Below are 24472 nucleotides of genomic sequence, written 5' to 3' on the forward strand. Positions count from 1 at the left end.
TCTATAACATATAACATAAGAGATACATATATTTGATATTTGATGTCTTTTTTTTTTTTTAATTTTACCCTCTTAGTAACTATTTTTTAAGTTTAAATAATATTTATTATAAAAGAAATATTTTTCAATTTTATCATTAGTAACTACTTTTTAAAATAAAAATAATTACTTATTGTTAAAAAATTATTTATTTCTTTTATCTTTTCAATAACAATTTTTCAAATTTAAATAATTATTCATAATAAATTATTATTTTAAACAATATTACTTATATTATTTTTTGTAATAACTATAATTTATTTTATATATAACTATAACTATACCTATATATATATATATTTTGTTTTTCAATTTTACCATTTTAATTATTATTTTTAAAATTCAAATAATTTATAAATATTTAAAAAGTACATACACACAAAAAATAAAATAAAATAAAATAAAAAGAAGAAAAAGAAAAAGAAAAAGAAGAGAAAGAAATGAAAATAAAATAAAAGAAAAAAATAAAAAGTAAACAAAAGAAGAAAAAAAAAAGAGATACGTTCTTTTCTTTTTGGCCCAACTTACTCCTAAAGATACAAGAGAGAATGGGTTCTCATTTGACCTTTGACTAGATAAATATTAACTACCCGGTATCGTCTCTCTCCTTAATTAAACCCTTACCCTTTCACAGGGGTGTCTAGAATTTGGGAAATTTAAAAGCAAACTTAATTTTTTTTTTGCACAAAATTAAGTCTTTGAATATAATTTAATGAAAAAAATGGTCTAAAATGTATATATTTAGGAAAAGTTATATCATTGATTTTAATATAACCTTTTTTTACAAATAAATCTCTTAAATTTGTATTAATATTCTTCCATTAGCTTAGATCATATATGTTTTTATTAAAAGTAGAATCATCGTTTAGTCTCTCAATCTCCTCCTTGTTATCTTGGATTTGAGAATCAAAATTATCTTCAATGTAACGTCCTAGCCGAAAATTACTTATTAAAATAAATAAAAAAATAAATTTTGATAAACAACCTCATTTATTATTCATCAATTTCCCAAATCGCGGAAAATATTTAAAACCTTAAGTTCAACGCGCCAAAACAGATAAAATAATTTGCGGCAATACCATATTACAGATAAAATTGTCTATAAAACTATTACAATAAAACCATAGTCCAACAAAATAAACCAGTGATAAAATCCCCGAGAGATCCCCACTCCGTCTCTATGCATCAGTCTGCTCACCTGCATCAACATCTGCTCCCATGAACAAGTGTTGGTAGGGGGAGCTACTTCACCTATGAATGAAGAATGGTTTTGATGATGTCTACTGGATTAGAATAGAACATAGATTTGGTCTAGTTAGGTTATGCATTAGGCTAATAGTTTTTCTTTATCAGATGTAAATTAGGCCTGCTTTGTGCTGCTTTGGACCATTACATTCTTGCTGGTGCAAACATGAATGGCTAGCTGTTTAACTATTGGATTAGCTGTGAGTACTGCACTAAGGCAGTGAAAATACACTCACAATAATCGATTAGGTAAATTGCTAATCAATTAATGACAACAGAAAAATCTGTACAAAAGCTGGTTTTAGAATCTGTTTTGGGACTGGAGAGCATTGACAAATCACGCAGTTTTTCCTTCTGAGAGAGAGCCTTCTGATAGTAACAGAGAGATTGATCATTCTGGAAGATCATTCAAGTGCAGATCCAAGAAGATTGATAGTTGATTCTACCATGATGGGTCTTGCTTGAATCAAGGAGCATATTGTCAAATCTGCACAACATAGGTGTATTCGTTTCTTGATTCTGTTTATTGTATTCCTGATTACAGTTGCTTCATTGTGTGAAGTGTAGGCCTAGGTGCAATTGTGTGGATGCATTGCTCCTAGGGGGAGTTCTTGATTGGTAGATCAAGTTCTTGGGTTTTAGGTTCTAGAATTATATAGGTGTTCTTGTAATTCTTGGATCCTAGTTGTATTAGTGGAATCCTCCTAAGTGGGTTTACTTAGGAGAAGACTGGACGTAGATTCTTTTTGAATCGAACCAGTATAAATTGTGGTGTATTGCTTCTTTCTCTTCTCTCACAATCTTTCTTAATTGTTTTTAAACAGTCCATTAACCCAGAACTGCGAAATTGATTAATTGAGCTTTAAGACTTAAAGACTCCTTCAAGATTCACATTAAACAAGTGAAAAACTCATTAATCAATTCAGATCCCTTCGTGGTTAAGAATATTAGACAAATCTATTTTTTAACAACAAGTTACATGATCATCGCCACACACACACAGATAGGGTGAGCTCATTTAAATAAAATCAAACAAATATAATATTAAATACAACATCTAAACATTAAAACCCAGGTTAGTATTCTTCTCCCTTTTTCTTACTTCTCCATTTCCAGCATTTGCATTAGTCATCTATCATTTTTATACTCTTTAGGTGAAATCAATGATCGATCTCTGCTGCACGAATGTCTACTCGCCCCTCCGACTACAGGCCACCACCTGATAGTCCACACGTGGGAATAACTTTGCCACAGCATCTCACCGTGACACCAAGGTGAGTTTCCCAAAACAAACATAAGTTTGTAGTTGTTCCCAAACTACCAAAACTCTATCAGAATACATTGAAGAGGACAATCACCCGAAACCTCGTCGTACGAGCCACAACTCGCACACTCCACTGGACTTCCTAAACCATCAGGCTACAACCTAGAGTGGTCACGTGTTACCCCAATACAAGATACACTCGTAACTAGGCCCCCAACCAAAGCCTCGCATCATGAACGTCACCAAAGGCTGTGTAGAAACCTTTCCTCGCACACCATCACTGAACCAAAACCGCCTGACGCGCATCTCACGCCACTAGGCAGAATCTGGGTCCAGACCGCCTGGCGAGCATCACACACCGTCAGGCGCCAAGCGCCAACAGAATCCTCACTGCACCGTCATCGCCTAGTGGACTCCACCCTACCGCCAAGCGCCTCATTGTCCGTCACCGCATGGCGCACCCATCTCGTGTCGTCAGGCGCCAACCCACTTCCAGACCTTCTGTTTCACCATTTCACCTGGTGGGACCATCCTTGCCGCCAGGCGCCCTATGCGCAGAGTGACTACTATCACTAGTGTGTGACTCTACCGCCTGGCGGCTCGCTCACGCCTCCAGGCGCCATACCAGTAGCGCAATGCTACTGGTTTTTGACACTTAAAACAGATCCCAAAGGATCCCAAAACATTCAGCACATGGAATTGCAGCACAACATGATTTTCCAGTCATAAATCTATAACTAGATTACATCACATCCATTCAAAACACCACCAAATTAATCATCATCATGCACACATGCTCACAGTCTTTTGGTCATACAATCTAATGACTATATAACTCATACCACTGCAGTTTTACCAAACATAGCACCAATAGATTATCACAAAATCGCCTTCACAAACAATTGACTAAGAAACAGGTACCACACATGCAATATCACTCATACCAATCCTACCTTTATTGGCAAATTAACACATGGTCATAATCTTCCTAAAATTTTCAGTGCATACCAACATATTCTCATTTAGTTAACTTACACTTATGTCTCCATTATTACTTCTCATGTATTCTCATTTTATATCTCATGTTTATAGTTCCTTACACCCCTCTGCCCATCATACACACAATTTATCCCGCATAATTCTCCTTTGCATACAATCATAGCAGAAACTCAGAAAGGATCATCAACCAAGCCCATGATAGACAATTTCACATGCTCGTACATGGCAACAAATATGTATATGTCATATAATAATCCCATTCCATCAAACAGTGGACTGATCACTAACTTATATCATGCATAATGGTTTTCAATCCCCAACATAACCCTAGCCCCCAATTTCAGATCGGAAATCAGCATTCCAACATAACCATAATATACACAGTCTATCATACTCATCAAAATTCACATTCAAGCACATAAATATCACGGCCACCTCACATATACCCTAAAAATACCCAAAACCATAAAAGATAATGTAAATACATTGGTGTCGCTTGGCGGGTCTCCTTCGGCCACCTGGCGATTCATAAAGAAACCCAGAAAACTGGGTGCAAAATGCATGTGCCGCCTAGCGGCAGTTCATGTGTAACACCCCAACTAGAATTCGGTGCTACTAGATGTTCTTTACTTGTCTAATGTATCATTTACTTAAGGAAAAATTTATTTGTATTCAATTAATAAATACCAAACAAAAAAATAATAATAATACATCACTCGAATGTATCATCTGTTAGACATACATGATATTTATGAGAATAAAATGTTAACATACATATAAGTGTTTGTAAGAGATGTTTGTTTATACTTTTACAACCAACTAAAGGTACTTTTAGTTTGAAATACATCACAAACAAGTTACACCATATCAGTTGTAGCTTTAACATAATCCAAGGTTACAAGAAAAGTTAGGCTAAACAATCTCATTGTTACATGTTAGGTCTCCAATTTCTTCCTCTGAAAAATAAAGAAAGTAAGGGTGAGTCTTTCCCTTAACTCCAAAACTTCATCATAACATTTCAAAGTATGGTCATTTGAATAAACTTTCAATTGAATGAAACATTTTCACAAAAGTTTAAATCTCCATAATGTCATAACTAACCATGCCAAAAATATCAAAATCAAATTAATCAATAAAATAATCATTTCCGTATGTTTTAAATTTAGGATATCAAAATCCTCATTATCAATCTTTTAATAATCATATTTGTATAATTCCGAGTTTCAACTCATTAGTATATTTATATCATATTCTTTCTTTATATACTTTGGGTCCCAAACACTGCCATTAGATTTTTTTCCGAATCATAATGGTCTTATGCCAATATGGATAGTGCCAGCAGGCTAAACGTTCTCACGGATACAACGTGAACGTTATTCCACCTTCCTGGTCTTAAAGTATAGTCAAGAGGACGGTCGAGAATAGAGTGTGAGGCCTGTGAATTTTCGAATACCCGGCTAATTGTATACGTCAATCCAGGGTATCTATATCACCACCCTCGATTCTCCTAGGTCTATCAGACCTTTCTCTGGACTCTATACCCAGTGTATCTCTGTACTATCCATACAGTCCTTTTTATTCTTTATTTCTGTACTTTAATTTACAATCATCCTTTCGCATTATCTTTATAATTCTTGAGACTTTCACAAAATTTTGGCAGCATAACAACTGCATTTTTAATTTGTCACAATTTTCAAAATAGTAAAAACAACCAAGCATAAATCATTCTTTCACAATAACTTTACAGAAAATTAATCAAAACAATAATCATAATTAAAACATAATTTCCGTATAAAATTTTATAAGTAAAATAGCAAACTTGTTTTATTTGTAACTTTTTGTGTAAAACTCCAAATAAGATGATTCTTGAACTTAACCCTAGGTTTTCATACCCAAGGAATCCATTTTTCAACTCAAAATTTCAAGATAATGTATAAAAATTTCAGAATCAAGAAGATAGATTGTATACTTAAAGAAAACTTGCTAAGATAAAGACTTAGAGATTTGAGATAGACCCCCCATACCTTGAAGATGCTAAATATACTCTAAGATGAAAATGAAGACCTCAAGATTCTGGATTTCCCTCTCCAACTTCAATTTTTTTCACAAGAGTTTATACCTTTCCTTCTATATTGTTTTGGATTTTGTGAAGAAGATGTGTAAAGTGAAGTCCTATTTATAGGAAAAATCTTGGACAAAGGGATAAGGATGTATTGATGGTAAATTTATGAGATTCCTTAGTGAGGATAAGTTTATCTTGACCATATAGAGAAGCTTGGTCGAAATTCTCATTGTAGGAGACTTCATGGTAGTTGCAAGAAGACTTGTTGACTTTCTAGAAGACTTGTTTTCACTCCAAAGTGTAAAATTCATATCTCTTAACACACAACTCTATTTGTAAATCCCAACGGTGAAACTAAAGACCTATGTCTCTAGAACTGGTCGAACAAATTGGAGCTCGATCCAACGGTTAATAAAACGGGAATCAAATATTTACTAAAATAACCCAAAACAGGACGTAACTGACGCTAGTTCAAACTGTAAAACTTATTTCTCTCACCAAAGAGATCTAAATACAAATCCAAACGGTCAAACTTTAGTACTATGTCTTAGTAACTCTGTGTAAAAATTTTATCTTCATCCAACGGTTAACAAAGCGGGAATAAAATATTTACTAAGGTAACTCAGAACTGCACAGCAGCTGGAGACCTTACTTTTACACTAAAGTGCGGAAGTAACTGCTCTTTGCATACACCTCCAATTCAAAATCTCACCGTTCATATTGAAGAACTATGTTTTAAGAATGCTTTATAAAAATTTCGGCTTAATCCAATGGTTAATGAAGCCTTACTCACACTTTTACTTACACAACGCAAAATAAGTAGTTAGCACAAATAAATAAATCATCTTTTACATTGTATAAAACCCTTTGTCAATTTACTTATGAAATCATAAAATTACTTCACTCTATATATTTAAACAAGAAAGTTAAATATAATTAATATAAAATAGAGGGTGTTACATCATGCGCCGCTAAGCGATTTCTGGAAAAATCCAGAAAACGCATAAGGGACAAGAATTTACAAGTTTTTCATTTCAAGCATGACCCAGAACACATCATTAAACGATAGCAAAAATTAAAACACATAATAGGAACTCCCCTAACCTGGATTCCTTGCTTAATTTGATAAATTCTCTATTTCATCCTCGTCCGCCAATATCCTTCTTGCTCTTCTACCAACTCAGACCCAAAACCTCACCCAACACTCACCAAAACTCACAATTTCGTGCTCTCTTCTGCAACCCCAATGACAGCCCAACCAAACCTTCTCTCCTACCTCAAAATGCCCTTTTCAAAATGGTCATAATGTGGGTTTATTGAGAAAAAACGAAAATGGCATTAATCCTAAGTTAATTACCATTCAATGTCCTAATTAGGTTCTGTTTTTCAGCCCCCTCCCCTTGGCTGCCATGTCTATTAGGGTTTTCCTTTAACCCTTCAAATTCCAAGCCAAATCCAAAAATAGCCAAAAATGAAGTTTAATTTAGGTTCCCCAAGTTTGAACCCATAACCATACAAATGCTGATGTCAATGTCAATCAAATACTCTCAACCATTTGAGCTAATACTTCTCCACATCATAAAGGTTATAATTAATTGTGATAAAGGCTTTTACTACCCTCATTTAATTAAATTCAGATTTATTTAATTATTTAAATTAGTGGGTCTTACACTCATCACTAACTACTTCTCTTTCTCTATTGTTGGTTTCATTTATATCTATATTATTATCTTTTATTCAAAGAGCATCCACCTGCATTTTCTAATTCATTTTTCTTATCTATTTTTATAAATTTATTCATAGCTCCTTTTTATTATGCAATTAAAGCTCAATTATTCTCTTCCTCTAGATTTTTAAATAGTTGATTCAAAATTTCTAGTTAACATATCTACATATTTTTATATAAAATAAAAATATATATATATAATTTATAGAACACTACTAAAGATATCTAGATGAAACAAATGAGTTAAAACAATAAGATCTGGTTCGGGGTGTCAAGAAAGTAAACTTGATAGTAGACTTACAATATCTTGAAGTTTTAAGTCTCTTTCTCCTTCTCAAGTCTCAACTTTTTCATGAATCATTTTAAGATTAATCATTAATTAAAATAATTAAAAAAAATGTATTGTTCCTCTCAACTCAATAGTAAATCTATTTATCGCTAAACTTAAATTAACTTTTTACAGAAAACTCAATCTCAACTTTAAATTATACTTCAATTAATCTATTATCCACCAAAAACATACTAAATCGTAATATAATTAATAGTTTTGTAAAAAAAATTTAGTTCTTTGTCATGATATATGCAAAAAAAAAAAAAAACTCTCCATAAACATGTAAATCTAAAAGTATCGAAAAACATAATTGGGCAAAAGAAATGTATTTCTAATTCTTATAGAAATCCAACAAACAAAATAAAAACAACAACAAACAGAAAGAAAAAACATACTAACCATAAATGAGGACAAAAGATTGATACACACAAGCAACATAGGATTCAAGAAATGTAACCTGCCAAAACTCAAATCCTAAAAGAAGACTCTAGAAGATGAATATAAGAAAGCAAGGAGAGAAAACAAAAGTCACAAGTCACATAGAGATAAAAGAAGAAAATAGAATTAAGATTGATTATAAGAAAATAAAGATAATTAATCATTATCTTTTTCGTAAACAAAATCATAATTTACTTAAAAAAAGATTTTAACTAATTAAATATCATATTTAATACCAATAAAAATTAATAGACACTAATAATAATTTAATTAAATTTTATTTTTACACATAAACTTATAATTAATTTAATAGAGCTAGATTAGTAATAAAATATTATTTTGTAGGTTTTTTTTCTTATATAATTAATTTAAAAGAGGTATATTAGTACTAAAAAAAATTTGAGGCCTTTTTTCTTAAATATAATATTATAATTAATTTAATAAAAATATTAGTAGTACAAATTTTTTTTTGAAACCTTCTTTCACTACAAAAGAGTGAATATTTGTGACGATTAAAATTACAAGTTTTAGAAATAAAAACCGTCACAAATGAAATTTCTAACGGTTTAAAAAATCATCAAAATTATACATGTCAAAAATTATTTGTACAAAAAATTTTTACCACTAGAATTGTTATTAGAAAGAAAATACCAAGAGTTAAAAACCGTCACAAAATATAAAAACCGCCAAAAAGTACATCATATTTTAACAGTTAAAAACCGTCACAATGCTACAAAATATATTATATTTTAACGATTAAAATCATAAAAAATGTTTAAAATACTTTGAAATTTTTTTAAATTCTAAAAATATTTATTAATTGTTTTTATTTGATAACCAATATTTTTATCATCTATTTAATTTAAAATTATTATTTATGTATTACTGAAAATAGCTTGGTCAATATGTATTGATTTGGTCAAATAGTTTAGCTTATCTATACTCAAAACAAAACTATGTTTATGTGAAGACAATTATGGTTTTAGATGGATGGACGGCAGATTAAATAAACAAGATTTTTTTTAACCTAATTATCATAAATATAATTTTATTTTATTTAAATGATGAATTTTATGTTATTTTATTTAAAAAATAAAAATGTTCATAAATGAATATTATTTTTATTTTAAATTTATTGAAAGGTTTACTTAATGATATTATATAATACTGGTATAAACATCAACTAAAATGGCCACTTAATTTTTGGTTTCACATGTAAATTGAAAGAGAATATATATAACATCATACTTGGATAACAAATAACAGTTTTAAAATTTACAAGGATTACATCTTATAATAAACACTCTTTCAAGATTTTAAAAAAGTGATGATTTTTTATATATTTTTATGAATGCTGCCATATTTTTTTATTACATCTTTTAATCTAAAATTTAACTATTCAAATTTGTTGATATTTTAATCACAGTTTCCTATCCAACTAATAGCTTTTAGTATTAGCCATAAGTTATTTCTGATAAGGGTTGACGGAGACTTTTCCAAGTCTTCCCCAAACTTAGATTACTTTCTGCATCTTTTCTTTTTTGTGTTTAATAAATATTTAATTATGTTTAGAAGAAATAGGGATATGTACCTTTTCAGTTTAAACATTTTTATTGTTTAAATTTTTAGTTGTGATTACATTTAAAAAAAAAAAACTTTATCTATTACGTATTATTATTAGCAACAACTGAATATGTATAACATGCTTAACAAAATAAGTTAAAAAGAAATCTAAAATTATTACAGCCAATATCCACATCAAATACAAATGAATTTTGTTTTCATGCATACCATTAATTAATATAAATATTTTTCTGTTATCAATTTATTTGTAAATAATTTCAAACATAATTTTAAAATTATTTTCTACAAAAATCAACAACTACACAGAACAATTAATAATTGGTGCATAAATTTTTGTTTATACAAGACATTGAAATATCAATTTTCGAATTTTATTGCACTGGCATGATTTTCAAGGTGTGTTTTTGTTTTGTTCCTACAAAGTCGTATATGGGATCACGCCACTTTATACAATTCCAAATTCAGTGTTTAACCTAATATGTCGGCTATTCTCTCTTTATTTTTTTTAAATTGTGTTTGGTTTCTATTCTTTTAGCAAAATATTAATTTTTTTTTATTTTTTATCTTAATTTGATCCTTACTTTGAAATTTTTGATGTAATTAAGTGTTTTTTTTAGTTATGCAGTAACATTGTTAAATGGTGACACATGTCAGTTTCTGAATTTTTTTACTTTTATTTAATTGTTTAACAAAATTAAAAAATTTATCATGTGTCAAGTTAATCTCGTGCTAGTGACCGTGTGATGTGACAGTGACAGTATCGCGTATCACGATTATGTCTGGTGTCATCTTCTTGGTCTTAATTTGGTTACTGTATTATTATTTTGTCTTAATCTAGTCCAAATTTTTGTAAAAGTTGTGCAATTTCATCCCTCTCCAAATTAAAAAAAAAATTAATTTTTATATAAATGTTATACAAATATTTTTATTAAATTTGATAATTTTATTCAATTTGATATTTTTATTATATATTTTTAACAAAATTAAGTTTATTTAAATTTATATTTCACATTTAACCTTATTTAAAATTATTTTCAAATTTCAAATTTATTTGTTTTTGATTGATATATAAAATGGTTAAAATTATTTTAAAATTTATATAATTGTTATTTTCACACCAACTCAAACATATGTATAGAAATTATTGAACTTTACACATTTTAAAAATGTACAATTATTTGAAATATAAATTCAAATAAAAAATAATATTAAAGTATGATGTAATAAAATATCAATATAATTTATTAATTATTTTTTCTATTAGCATTATTTTCTATTAACAACTTTAAAACAATTTTAAATGAAGTTCAATGCAGAACATAAATTTAAATAAACTTAATCTTGTTAAAAATATTTATTAGAAAAATCAATTTTGATAGAAGTATTTATGTATCATTTACATAAAAATTAAATTTGGTTTCAAAATTTGGAAAGGGACAAGATTGCTCAATTTTTACAAATAATGGAACTAAATTGAGACAAAAATAAAAATACAGAGACCAAATTGAGAACGAGGAAATGACATCTTGCATAATAATGACATGTGGCACTGTCACTACTGCATCACGATGTCACTCCCCATGGCACGTCTTGACATGTTTTAAATTTTTAATTTTTAAAAAAAAATTAAAAAATTCAGGAACTGACACGTAACACCTCTTTAATGTTGTTATTGCACCACTAATAAAAATGACTTGATTACATCAAATTTTCTAAAATAGAGACTAAATTAAGATAAAAAAAAGTGACTAAATTGACATTTTGCTACGAAAATGAAACTAAAGATATAATTGAACCTTGTTTTTTCTTCTTGAAAAGTCTTATATCTATGAGGGTCACATAACTTCATAACAACTTATGCATTTATCATACAGAATGGAATGCAGTAAGGAAATCATAATATTTTATTAAATTACATTTGAGCTCATCATAATATTTTAAATGAATTACGTAATAAAATTAATTCGTCATTTAATTCTAACATAATATCCTTTAATTTTTATCTAAAGACCTGTCACTGCCAGGGATAATTCTCTGGACGCTCACTTGATAGTGAGCTCTACATATCTGAGATGTTAGACAATTCTCTTGGTCGCGTAGGGCGTGAATACCAAGGGTTTAACGTTGGACACCAAGAGCCACTTGAATTTTACTCCTAAGTTTCATCAATAAAATTCTTTTATTCCTGTTTTGTTAACTGTTGGGTGAGACTAAAATTTTGACAAGTAGTTATAGAAATATGATTTTTCACTTTAACCTTTAAGATGGTGAATTAGAGGTATTAGATTAGATAAATACTTTTTTTTTTTCCGTTTTGATGTACATGATGAATACGTCCTTATTAACTTTATTAACCCTTTACCCAGCTCTTTACCAGCTGATCCACTTCGATCCAATCTACCAATTGCACTTACTCACATCACGCCTTTTCAAAATCCAATTTCGTTATTACTCATTGCTCCAATAGTCACATCATGTACTATTTTGAACTAGCAAATGATTTCTGAATTAATTAAATTCATTTCCCCTAGAATAGAGTCATGGTTGATTTGTACACGGGACGTCCTAATTTATAAGCGTAGTAATCCTTAAGACTCTCAGCGTTGTTAATATTGTCCAGCGAATAAATCCATAAGATTTTGTATGAGGATGGTGCAGAAGGATGAGAGAGTTGGGAAGGAAGAGAACATGCATTATGATTATTGGTGTTCTGTGATGTCGTTGAAAGGTCGGAGAAAAATCCCATGTATAACAAAAATAACAAAATTCATTCACTTTTTAATTATGTCAGTGGTTCCTATTTTTGTTAAAAAGTATTAATAATGAGTGAACTATTACTGTAAGGTGTGAAAGGCTCGTCACTATTCCAGGTACTACTAGCAAAAATGTCAATAAGTGAACTCAGCGTAATGGTTGTTGTAGATATAAGAGTAGATGCTATGATATTGTTGCGAATAGTTTGCAGTGCCATAACCCTATTCAAGCTCTGTGTTCCCAATTAACCTTCGAACCCTAGAAAACATAATATAAGTAGAATCTCCAATTTGTTTTATTTACATAAACCTATTTTCAAATTTAATTTTAAATATTAAATAATCTTTTTCTTTTTTTTGTTTTGTATCACGTTAGTAATCACTTTCACGTTTTATGATCTGTTTCATAACAAATTACAAATAAGCATGTCACCTCAGTGTTTACTTAACATTGTTTACTACATATTAAGAGAAAGGACATCCTAGATATTATTTAACAAAATTAAGAACCTAATTGAAATTTATAAAAATAAAGAGACCAAATTAATATTTTTAAACAAAAATAGAAAGAAAATAAATAACTAAACCTAAAATAAATTATTTTAACCTACCATTTGAACATTTGAAAAAAAATAAAAATATTAAAATAGCGTGAAAAATTTTGTTCCAGGTAATAAAAAGTATCCGAATTTATATTCTTTTTACGGCGTAACCAGCAAAACTAAACCGGTAATAAAAATTATTTTTTTAGTGGCTCCCTTTCAAAATTATATTTTAATTTTTAATTTTTTTAAGAAAATTAAAAATAATCATTTTGAATTAGTTGGAATAACCAAATTAATTTATATTTAGTTTATAAACTCACTTTTAACTAAATTTTTAAATTTAAAAAAAAAACTACATTTCATTTATTAAATTGTATATTATATTTTGTATGATTAAAATAAGTTTAAAATTTAAAGTTTAAAGTTAGATTAAGTCTTGCTCTGGATTGAATATGAAGTTGTCTCGTAACAAGTGAAAATTTATGCACTGCGCATGTGTATTATTTTAAAAATTTTTTAAATTAATATAAATAATTTTTTAAATTTTATTATAAGGTCTATTTATTTCTTTACTTTGTAGATAGTTTTTTGTTAAAAATATTTATTTTAGTTTAAAAATATTAATGTAAAAGAAAAATTAAATTAATAAAATAGTTAAATCTAACAAAGAGACTATTTAAAAAATAAAAATGGTAAAATAATTATTTTAATTTAAAAATTTATAAAAGATAATATTTAAAGTAAAATTGTAAACACAAAAATAGAATATTTTTATATAAGTATAAATAAGGATAACAACAGGTCAGGTCGAGCACAAATAGTTACAAGAAATTAAAAGTTCATGCACTACTTACATGTTTATCCGGTTTATCCATCAAATACCCGTTTACTTGTAGATACTCGCATAACTACAAATATTTTTAAAATATATATTTTTTATAATTTTTTCAAATAAAATTATAAAAAATTTAAAATATAATATTAATAAAATTAAAAATAAATTTAATTTAATAAAATATAAATTAAATTTTAATTTTTACAAACAATAAAAACAGTATAATATCCCAATCCAACCATTTATAAACAAATATCAAAATATTCATTACCCATTATGTAAGGAAACATATATTTTTGCCATTTCTATTTAAAGATGAGATGACCCAATTTTCAAAGTCTTTTATTTTATTTTTTTAGGAAAAAAGTGGTATAAAGGCATCCGGTATACAATTTCCACATTTATTGTGTTACGTGATGATGCTTCCACTCTTTTCCAAGTCCTTTCCAAGTTTTTTTTTTTTTTTTCTTTGGTGGAATGCTATACAAGAAGTCCAATGCAGTTTATAAAAGTTTTCACGCATTATGGAATGGGATTGCTCAAATCATTTTTATGCTTTTGTTGTAAGTGTTCGGGTAAGGGTGTTTGGTTCGCAAAGAAGAAAGTGATTTTTTTTAATTTATTTAGAAGTAAAGTTTTGGAAATTATTATTTGTAAATATGGTGTAAAAGGATTAGAGTAATGCTTTACTTCATATTAATATATATTTTTGGCTGATAATTTATTTATTTATTTACTTACATGATACTATCTAAATAAAATAAATGGATAGAACTTTAGTCGTTTAATAATGAGATGAATGAATTTTCTCAGTCATAGAAAAAAGTGTGGTAGGGAGCATCTTCCTATTGAATGTCCACATTTATTGTTTCACGTGATGATGTTTCTCGTCTTTTTAAAAGTCTTTTCCAAGTCTTTTGGTTTCTTTCATGGAATGCAATATTAGGGATCAATGCATTCACGTCAAATTTTCCAAATCTGGACTGGATTGCTAATATCTTTTTTATGTTCCTTTTATTTACTTACGGTAATACCATCTAAATGAAATAATGTTCGCATAAAATAGTATAAACACACTACAAAATTCTTTACTCTTTTATTTTTAACGTCTTATTGCTCCGCTAAGAGAAACTATTAATAGGAAGGTAATTGTTGTAAAAAATTAAGTTATTATTGTAACATTATATAACAAAAAACTTATTTATGAATGAATATAAAATTGTAAGATATATTATTAAGTTTTAAGTCTTTCTTAAATTTGGTTATTTTCAGTGAAGTTTTTATTACATTTTTGTGTTTTATGTATTAAATATGTATTAAGTATGTTACTTTCATGTCTAACTTTTAATTTTTATGGAGATGTTTAAAGAAAATAGTATGAGCAGTTAAATATAAAAAATTAAATACATTGATATACTTTTTTTTTTAAGTTTGTATTTAAATATTCAAATATAAGTGAAAGAATACGAAAATAATAACTAATGAAAGAACATAAAAGAATAAGAATAAATATGATAAAAAATTTCATTTATGTTCTTGCAGAAGAACAAATAAGATAAGTTAGGCACAAGCGTCACCTTACCATGTAGTCCGTTATCTCCTCAGTTGGCCTCTTCCCGGTCGATACATGTTAGCTTGGACCCAGGAGGGGTTACCTGCAGAAGAGTCTCCGAAGCTCAAGTAAGTCAAAGTTCTCCGAAAGTCAAATCAGTGATTAATGAATGCGTACCTTTAAATGATGGGGTCCACGTGTATTTATAGAGCATTAATGACGTTTGACCATTTCATGGGCTGGGCCTTGACTTGGGCTCTAGGTGGGGCTTGTGAGTGGGCCAGGGCCCAAACCCAGGCCCTTAAGGTTTATTGGACGTGGACGTTTCCATTATGTTGAGTTCATTAGAGTGGTCGGCCTAGGTTCTAAACTTAGCGGATATGCTGGAGTAGTCGGTCTAGGCCGGCTATTTGTCTTGATGGCTTACGTTGGTGTAGGTTAGGCTAAGCCAACCTAGGCTGGATACTTGGCTGCCTTGATATGCACATTGTTTACTTATTTGGTCTAGTTTGGCTAGGTGTGGTACACTAGTCCCCCAGCCTTGTCCGATGTGAGTTGTCAGTCAAGGGTGATATGTGTTAATATGCTAGCAGAACCGGCTAGGTGTGATACACCAGTCCCCCAGCCTTTAAGTGTGGTGAACAGTATTAAGGCTAAGAAGTTATAACCGTCAGAAGTTAGGTGAAGGGGTGTCAGTTGGTCAAATCGGAAAAGTTTTGGCGCCGTCGTTTTGAAGTGTCATATCCTTCTTAATGATGGTGTCGATTGGTCTGGGGTATTATTTTGGCGGGAAGATTTTCGTCGTTTGAGATCGTGGACTATAAATGTGGATTTGAAAACAGATGGGAGGTTACTTGTTTCATTTGCGAGAATTCTGAATCCAGAGATCTTGTGCACGTAATACTGTCCGACTAGTCCCCACTTTCGACCGACATCTTCTCGTAAAAAACAAAACCAAGTATGTCTAGTAGTGATAGCATGTATACGTTTAGTAGTAGCGAGAGTACTGAGTCGGAGAGGAGTAAAGATAGGCGGCTTGGTGACGAGGGTACGAGTTCTATGGTTGGTACCAGTGGGATGTCAGTGGAGGTTGTGAGGGAGGTTCGGGAGGATCCCCCCGAAGAGTTAGAGGAGAGCAACTGGCCGGCGAAAGGCGGCTACGGGTGGGTGGCTGGTGATGTTCGTGATCAGTCGTCTCTGTTCAGGTGGTCCCGCTTACTGAACTCTTGGTTGAATTGCACACCTGTTATCTCCAAGGGTGTCAGTAGGGGCATTGTTTCTTTGGAGAGGGTCAGCGCTATTGATCGGGTATGCCACGGGCAGGAAGGGGCTACCGAAAAGTTCTTCTACATGTACATGTGCCACTTCTCTCAACTTCATGTACGATTGCCGCTAGACGATTTTACCATGGGCGTGTTGCGGGCATTGAATGTGGCACCCACACAGCTGCATCCGAACAGTTAGGCTTATTTGCAGGCCTTCCGCATCTTGTGCCAGTCTTTATACTTGGAGCCCACTCCTTACGCTTTTTTGTATTTCTACGATACTAGACCTCGGCGGCCGGTTACTTGGCTATCCTTGATAAGTCACCCTAGCATCAGCAGACTGGATGCCTTCTCCTAGTCTTTCAAGCATTTCAAGGACGGGTACTTCAAATTCGTCGTCAAGGAAGGGGGTAAATCTCACTTTTTGAATGCGGATGGGAGTACCAAGTTTCCCTTTAGCTGGACCAACAATCCTTCTCGATATAAAGACATGGGAGTAGAGGAGTTGTCGGCTGGTGATAAGGAGGTGGTGGGGATGTTGTTGAAGTTTGTCAATAAGTTGCCCACTAAGGGCCTAGTTAGGGTTTATAATTCGGTGCATCCGATAATAGATATTGAAGGTGGAATTCCAAAATTATTTGGGAATGCATGTGCTTTGCATTCATTGGATATGTCATATAATAGCTTTAGTGATGAGCGTTCAATGATAATTTCTCACTTGTCTGGATGTGCTAGATATTCATTGGAAGAGTTAAGTCTACAAAGTAATCAAATCAATGGCACATTACCTGACTTCTCGTCGTTCACATCTATAAAAAAATTATATCTTCACTACAATAAGCTGAATGGAGAGATTCCTTGGAACATTCAATTTCCACCTAAATTGAAGGGCCTTTACATGTATTCAAATTCTTTAACGGGTGTGCTGACTCACTACCACTTTGCTAATATGTCTAAGTTACAAAACTTGGACTTATCTGACAACTCATTAAGCTTGTCATTTGCCCAAAATTGGATCCCACCTTTTCAGTTGTTAATGATAAAATTGAGATCTTGCAAGCTAGGTCCAACATTTCCTAACTGGTTGCAGACACAAAATAAATTTTATTATATTGACATTTCAAATGCTGCAATATCAGATATTGTTCCTAACTGGTTTTGGGCTAAATTACCACGACAACAAGTGACGACAATGAATATCTCATACAATAATCTACGAGGTATAATTTCAAATTTTCCACTAACACATCTTTCTGATTCCATGTCCCTTGAATCAAATCAATTTGAAGGTTCTATTCCTAAATTTCTACGAAATTCTAAAATTCTTGATTTATCAAAAAATAAATTCTCAAATCCTCTTTCTTTTTTATGTGGAGATGGTACTATCCAAACTTTATTGTATTTAGACCTTTCTTACAATAAGTTATTCGGACATATCCCAGATTGTTGGAGACAATTGAACTCACTAGTTTATTTGGATTTGAGTCACAACACCTTTTCAGGTATAATTCCTACTTCAATGGGATTGCTTCTTGATCTTCAAGCACTATTGTTGAGAAACAACAACTTAGTAGAAGGAATCCCTTTCTCCTTGAGCAATTGCACAAAGCTAGTAATGCTTGATATGTCAGAGAACAAATTATCAGGATCTATCCCTGATTTGATTGGGAACGAAAAAGAATTGCAAATTTTAAGTTTGGGAAAGAATAAATTCTTTGGCAGTTTACCCTTAGAGGTTTATTATCTAAGAAACATTCGGGTCTTGGATCTCTCTATAAACAATTTATCAGGAAAAATTCCTAAATGCATAAAAAACCTTACTTCAATGACTCAAACGACATCTTCAATAAATGATAGATATCATTCATATCTTTTAAAGAATGGTCTTTTTCTAACTAGCCAGTCATACGATTTGAATGCATTGTTGACATGGAAAGGTTTAGAAAGAAGGTTTATGAAAGAAGGTTTGTCACTTTTAAAAAGCATTGATCTCTCAAGCAATCATTTTTCAGGAGAAATTCCTGTAGAAGTAGAGAAATTATCTGGATTGATTTCATTGAACTTATCAAGAAACAATTTGACTGGGGAAATTCCTCCAAACATTGGAAAGTTAACATCACTTGATTCTCTTGATTTATCTAGAAACCGATTTGTTGGTTCAATTCCTTTAAGTCTTGCTCAACTTTATGGACTTGGTGTGCTAGATTTGTCTCATAACCATTTAAGTGGAAAGATTCCTACTGGTACACAACTACAAAGTTTCAATAAATCTAGCTATGAAAATAATCTCGATCTTTGTGGACTGCCACTTGAAAGACTGTGTATTGATGGGAAGCTAACACAAGAACCAAATGTTAAAGTTTATAAAGATGAATATTCTTTTTTTAATAATGATTTTTTCATAAGTATGGCAATTGGATTTGCTCTAAGTTTCTAGATAGTATTTGGCTCAATCTTATTCAAGCGTTCTTGGCGACATTCTTATTTCAACTTCTTCAATAAATTAACCGATAACATTCTTGTCAAAGTAGCCATTCTCAGAAAAAGGATTTAAGGTGAGTAAAATTTAATTGATCAATACATTATTTTCCTTACATAATTTGTTTACTTTTCTCGTTTTAATTCTCCTTTATCATGTTTTTTTTATTTCTTTTACAAATTTCACCGATAACAAAAAATCATTATATTAAATGGATAATGATATTTTGACATATTTTTAACTCACTACTTCAGTTACTCTTAGATTATCACATTAGTCCACTAAAAAAATCCAAATAGATAATTGAAGAGTGATTAAAATGGTAGGTCAAAAGTGGGTCAAAATATCATAATCTATGTTAAATATTGAAATAACTTTTTGAAATACAAATAGTTGCTTTTGAAACAATTATGTCAAAGACTTGACATTTATTGCTCAATAAAACTTAAATGTGTAAATATAAGATGTTCATTAATGAAGATCGTAACTTCTTTCTCGTTTTGGATGCTGATTAAGTGTTTATTTACTTGGGTTATTTTTTTTCAATAAAACTCTATCCTGGACAACCTTTTGCAGATTTGGATGGAAAGTTTGCAAGTTTGTTTTTCCGAGTAAAACTTATGAGATGTTTTTTATCTATCATTAGTTTTCCTTTTTTGAAATAAACTTGTCATTATTATCCTTATGACTTCAAAATTTTAAATATATTAACTATATAAATTTTAGTGAATAACAATAAGAATTTTATGTATTTTAATATACACATTTAAGAGAAGTAACATTTTATTTTATTTTTAAATTTTCAGGCCCTTGAAGAAGGATTCTCTTTGGTGACTCCAACATTTTGTTAATGATTGGACAAGGCAATGGTTTCTTCAAATTCCCTTACTGCTCATAAAAACATCTTCACTGTGAATTGGGAAAGTAGTGTGCATCCTTTGATTGTTTGAAGTTTTACTTTTCATTAAATTACGAACTTTATTAAGCGTTGTGCTTGTAATGAAATATTTTAGCTATTATATTGTATACACAGCCACCAAAGAAATGGGTCCATACAAATAAATAGGTAAAAGTTTAACAAAGGATATAAGTGACCACAGAATATATCATAGATGAATTATCATAAATCTTATCACATTTATGTGCTTCATTTACTCATCTCTTTAGTCCATACATATCTCTTTCATTTATATTTTCCTCCTCATTCATTTCCTTCATCCAGTACCATTTTTTTTTCCAATTGTATTTTATTTTTCTGGAGAGGAAGGTGTTATACAGAAAAACTTTTAAATTACTATCACTGGTGTCAAACTAAACTTATGCAAATTAAATTAATACTAAAAATATATTTTATTTAATATCAATGTTAAATTTAATAAATTTTAAAATAGAAACATATTAAAGTTGGTTAAGCCAATACTAAACTTTTTTTAATTAAAATTTTAATTTTAAATTTAGTGACAAATTAACACCAACTTAATCAACACTATTTAGAATCTGTTTTCGAAAAAATAATATAAATAAATTAACGCCTATAACAAGTACGACATAAATTCGACAAAAAAAAGCATTAAGAAAAAATTGATGCCAAATCTATTTTTGTTTTATTGTAGTTTGAATATGAAATGTATCGTATACGTGGTTCTATTCGATAATGAGATGACATAATTTTGAAAGTCTTTTTTGTTTAGTTCGGAAAATTTGGTATAAGGGACCATTCAACTGTACAATTTACACGTCTTTGCCAAGTCTTTTTGTTTCTTTCGTGGAATGTCACAGAAGATGCCAATGCACTTCACAAACATTTCCACGTCTGGAATGGGATTGATGCAAGTCTTTTCTAGCTTTTCTTTTTTCTTCTTTGTTTACTTACATGATACAATCCAAATAAAATAATATTCACATAAAATAGTGTTCCAAGTGGTGGAGGTCGGAAGGGGCAGACGGGGTTACGCCCCCCCTCCCCCAATTTTTTTTATTTATTTTTTTATTATTTTATATTTAATTTTTTAAATTATATAAATTTTTGATTTTTTTAAATTAAATAATAGTATATTCAAAATTAACAAAAATTAAATTAAGTATTTTTTATTTATTTTATAAAGTATAACAATAAATAATAAAACATAAAATCAAATATATAAAGAAATAAAATTATTAAGATATTTTTTATTTTCTCTCTCATTGTCTTTTGAGTTTTTCATATGCTGAATTCTTCTCTCATGTTTATTTTCTTTGTTACTTAAAAGAAGTTAGACATAAATTCAGTATTTCTATCATATTTTTTCATATTTTCTCTTTCATTATTAAATAAAGGTTTAATTAATTCTATAGTACCCAGTTTGGGGCTAGTGTGTCAAATAGGTACCCAGTTTTAAAAAAGTGTCAATTGCATCCCAACTTTTGAAAATTGTTTCAATTAGGTCCCTTTCAGACAGAGTTGACTAACGCCGTTAGTCAACGTGCCACGTGTCAATCTGTGATTTTTTTGATTTTTTTTAAAAAAAAAATTAATTTTTTTTTTATTTTTTAATTTTTTTAAAATAATAAAAATGCCACGTGGCACATTGTCAGTGCCACGTGGCATTATAATGCCACGTGTTAATGTCACTATCAGATGTCATTGTGTTGATTTCGATTTAGTCCCCATTTATGTTTTTTCGTTTCAATTTACTACCTACTTATGTGTATTTGATTCAATTTTGACCTAATAATTTTTAATAATTAAAATATTTTTTTATAAAATTAAAAGTAATTAAGTATAAAAGTTTTACAAAAATTAAGTATTTGATATTTATATTAAAATTTAGTGGTAAAAGTCATTTTATTAAGTCATTTTTAATAAAAAAAAAAATTAGTATAACATTCGTACCAATAAAAATTTTGATTTAAAATTAGTAAGAGACAATATTGTTCTATTTTGAAAAAAAAATAAAAATTAACAAAACATGAGTACTTAATAAAAAAGTAATTAATAAAGTAATATGTTAAAAAGTCGTTTTTAATAAAAAATATTAGTATAACATTTATACAAATAATAAATTTGGTCTGAAATTGAGAAAAACATTATAAATATTAGTACTTAGTTTTGTAAAAATATTTATACTTAATTAATTTTAATCTTATAAAAAATGGATTACAAAAATATTTTAATTATTAAAAAAAAATGGGACAAAATTGAATCAGATACACCTACTTAGGTACTAAATTGAAACAAAAAGACGTATATGGGGACTAAATCGAAATCAACACAATGACATTTGATAGTGACACTGACACGTGGCATTACAATGCCACGTGGCACTAACAATGCCACGTGTCACACAGGGACTTGACACGTGGCATTTTTAATTTTTTTAAAAAAAAATTTTAAAAAAAAGTTTAAAAATTAAAAAAAAAATAAATTTAAAAAAAAATCAAAAAAACCACATATTGACACGTGGCACGTTGACTAACAGCGTTAGTCAACTCTGTCTGAAAGGGACCTAATTGAAACAATTTTCAAAAGTTGGGATGCAATTGACACTTTTTTAAAACCAGGTACCTATTTGACACAGTAGCCCCAAACTGGGTACTATACCATTAATTAAACCTTAAATAAATAAATAAGATAACTTTCTCTTGTCTTAGTTGATAGTAAAATATTTGTTTAAGATTTAAAACTATTTTTTATCTCATGATCTTTTTATATATTCATTTTTTATTAATATAGAAGAAGAAGCAATATACTATGTGATTTTTCATAGTCGATTTTTAATTATAACTTGATTATCATAGTTTTCTTAGTAATTATGTCTCTTAACTTTTGATTAGATTATGATAAATTATTTTTTAGTCTTCAACTTTTCTTTTAAATAGGTATATTGATGAAAAACGAAAGAATAAATTTATTTTTTAAAATTGATAGAGAGACTGTCGGTGAAGATGAAAACATAATAATATGATTACTCATCGCATAACAATGAAATAAAAGTTTGTGAAGACTTTTTGAATCAAATGAATGTTAATAAGATGAAAGATGAATATTTTATAAATAATTTGTAAAAAAAATTAAATGAAAATTTTAATTATGATTTAATTATCATAAATTCAAAAATATAAAAAGATAATAAACATTCTTTCATATATATATATATATATTTGATAGTTATAAATATATTAGATTATATATTATTTTTATTAAATTAGATACAATAATATTAAATATATAAATTTTAAGTATATTATTTTGATTCATTAAAATTATAAGGAAGATTCCGCGTAAGTTCTATTCTGTTCCGTTTCTGTAATTAGATGACAATTTTCAAAGTCATTTATTTTTTGTTTGAAAAAAGTGTATACCACATTTATTGTTTGAAAAAAGTGGTATACGGGATCATCCCACTATACAATTTCCACAATTATTGTTTGACGTGATGATGCTTCTGGATTGGGATTTGCTCCAATCCTTTTTATGTTCTTTTTATTTAGTGTACATGATAAATAAAATAGTATTAGATTTTCTTATTTCTTTTAATGATTTGAGTAATTCACTTTTTAAGATGTTTTGTTGTTTGTAATTTTTTATTCAAACATTACACTAAAAATCATATATAAAACTCAAGTGATGCTTTTAGTTCAAACATTACACTACATGACTTTATTCTAACGTGTTTTATCATAATATTTGAGTTGTTTACGCCATTTGATATTTTTATGTTTTGATATTAGCCGAAAAACGTGTTAAACGTCAAATAAACTTAATAAATTTTGCTTAAAAAGACTAAAGTCACACATTTCTAAAATTGAAAAACTAAATTGAGTCAACATTTTGAAGAGAGATTAATTACAATTTTCATTGAAAATTAAGGGACCAAAAACATATTTAACCCTAAAAACTAACCATATTTATGATAAATCAACATGATAATAATAATAATATATTTTTTGACTAGGTTAACCATTTCTGTTGATATATGGTATAAAAGGATATTAATCAAACTACCCAGATTTGACCATGTATTTTGTTAATACACGATAACTACACTAACAAATATATCTATTAATATTATTTAGCCACTTTAGGACTAATAATGCTAATTGAGCCTTGTTTAGCCAAACTCTTTATGGTGTGTTTGGATGAAGTAATTTAAGAAAGTAATTCATTTATTTGGAGAATTTGAAATTCTTTCAAAGAAATTGACATGTTTTGATGAGAAAATTAAAAGAAAATTGAAATTAAAAAATTTTAAAAAGGTATTTCAAATAAATAAAATAGTAGAATTTGAAATTTCTTAACTTGTGGGATCGTTCATTGCTCAGGACAAAAAAAGTCCACAAGTCAAAAAAGTCGAGTCGAGTCAGCCCAAGCCAAAG

The 24472-nt window shown here is 29.2% G+C and overlaps 1 long non-coding RNA gene across 1 annotated transcript; it reads right to left on the bottom strand.

Moving 5' to 3' along the window:
- Positions 1–542: 542 nt before the first annotated feature.
- Positions 543–5928, bottom strand: LOC146887255 (uncharacterized). The gene is made up of 2 exons (XR_014994328.1): positions 5572–5928; positions 543–4503 (listed from the first exon to the last, which is right to left on the bottom strand). It is a non-coding gene; the product is annotated as an uncharacterized LOC146887255 (long non-coding RNA).
- Positions 5929–24472: the final 18544 nt, after the last annotated feature.

This window comes from Vigna unguiculata, chromosome 4, assembly GCF_037176805.1.
Source record: "Vigna unguiculata cultivar grain cowpea cultivar isolate G323 ecotype 2 chromosome 4, ASM3717680v1, whole genome shotgun sequence".
In the NCBI taxonomy this organism is placed as follows: Eukaryota; Viridiplantae; Streptophyta; class Magnoliopsida; order Fabales; family Fabaceae; genus Vigna; species Vigna unguiculata.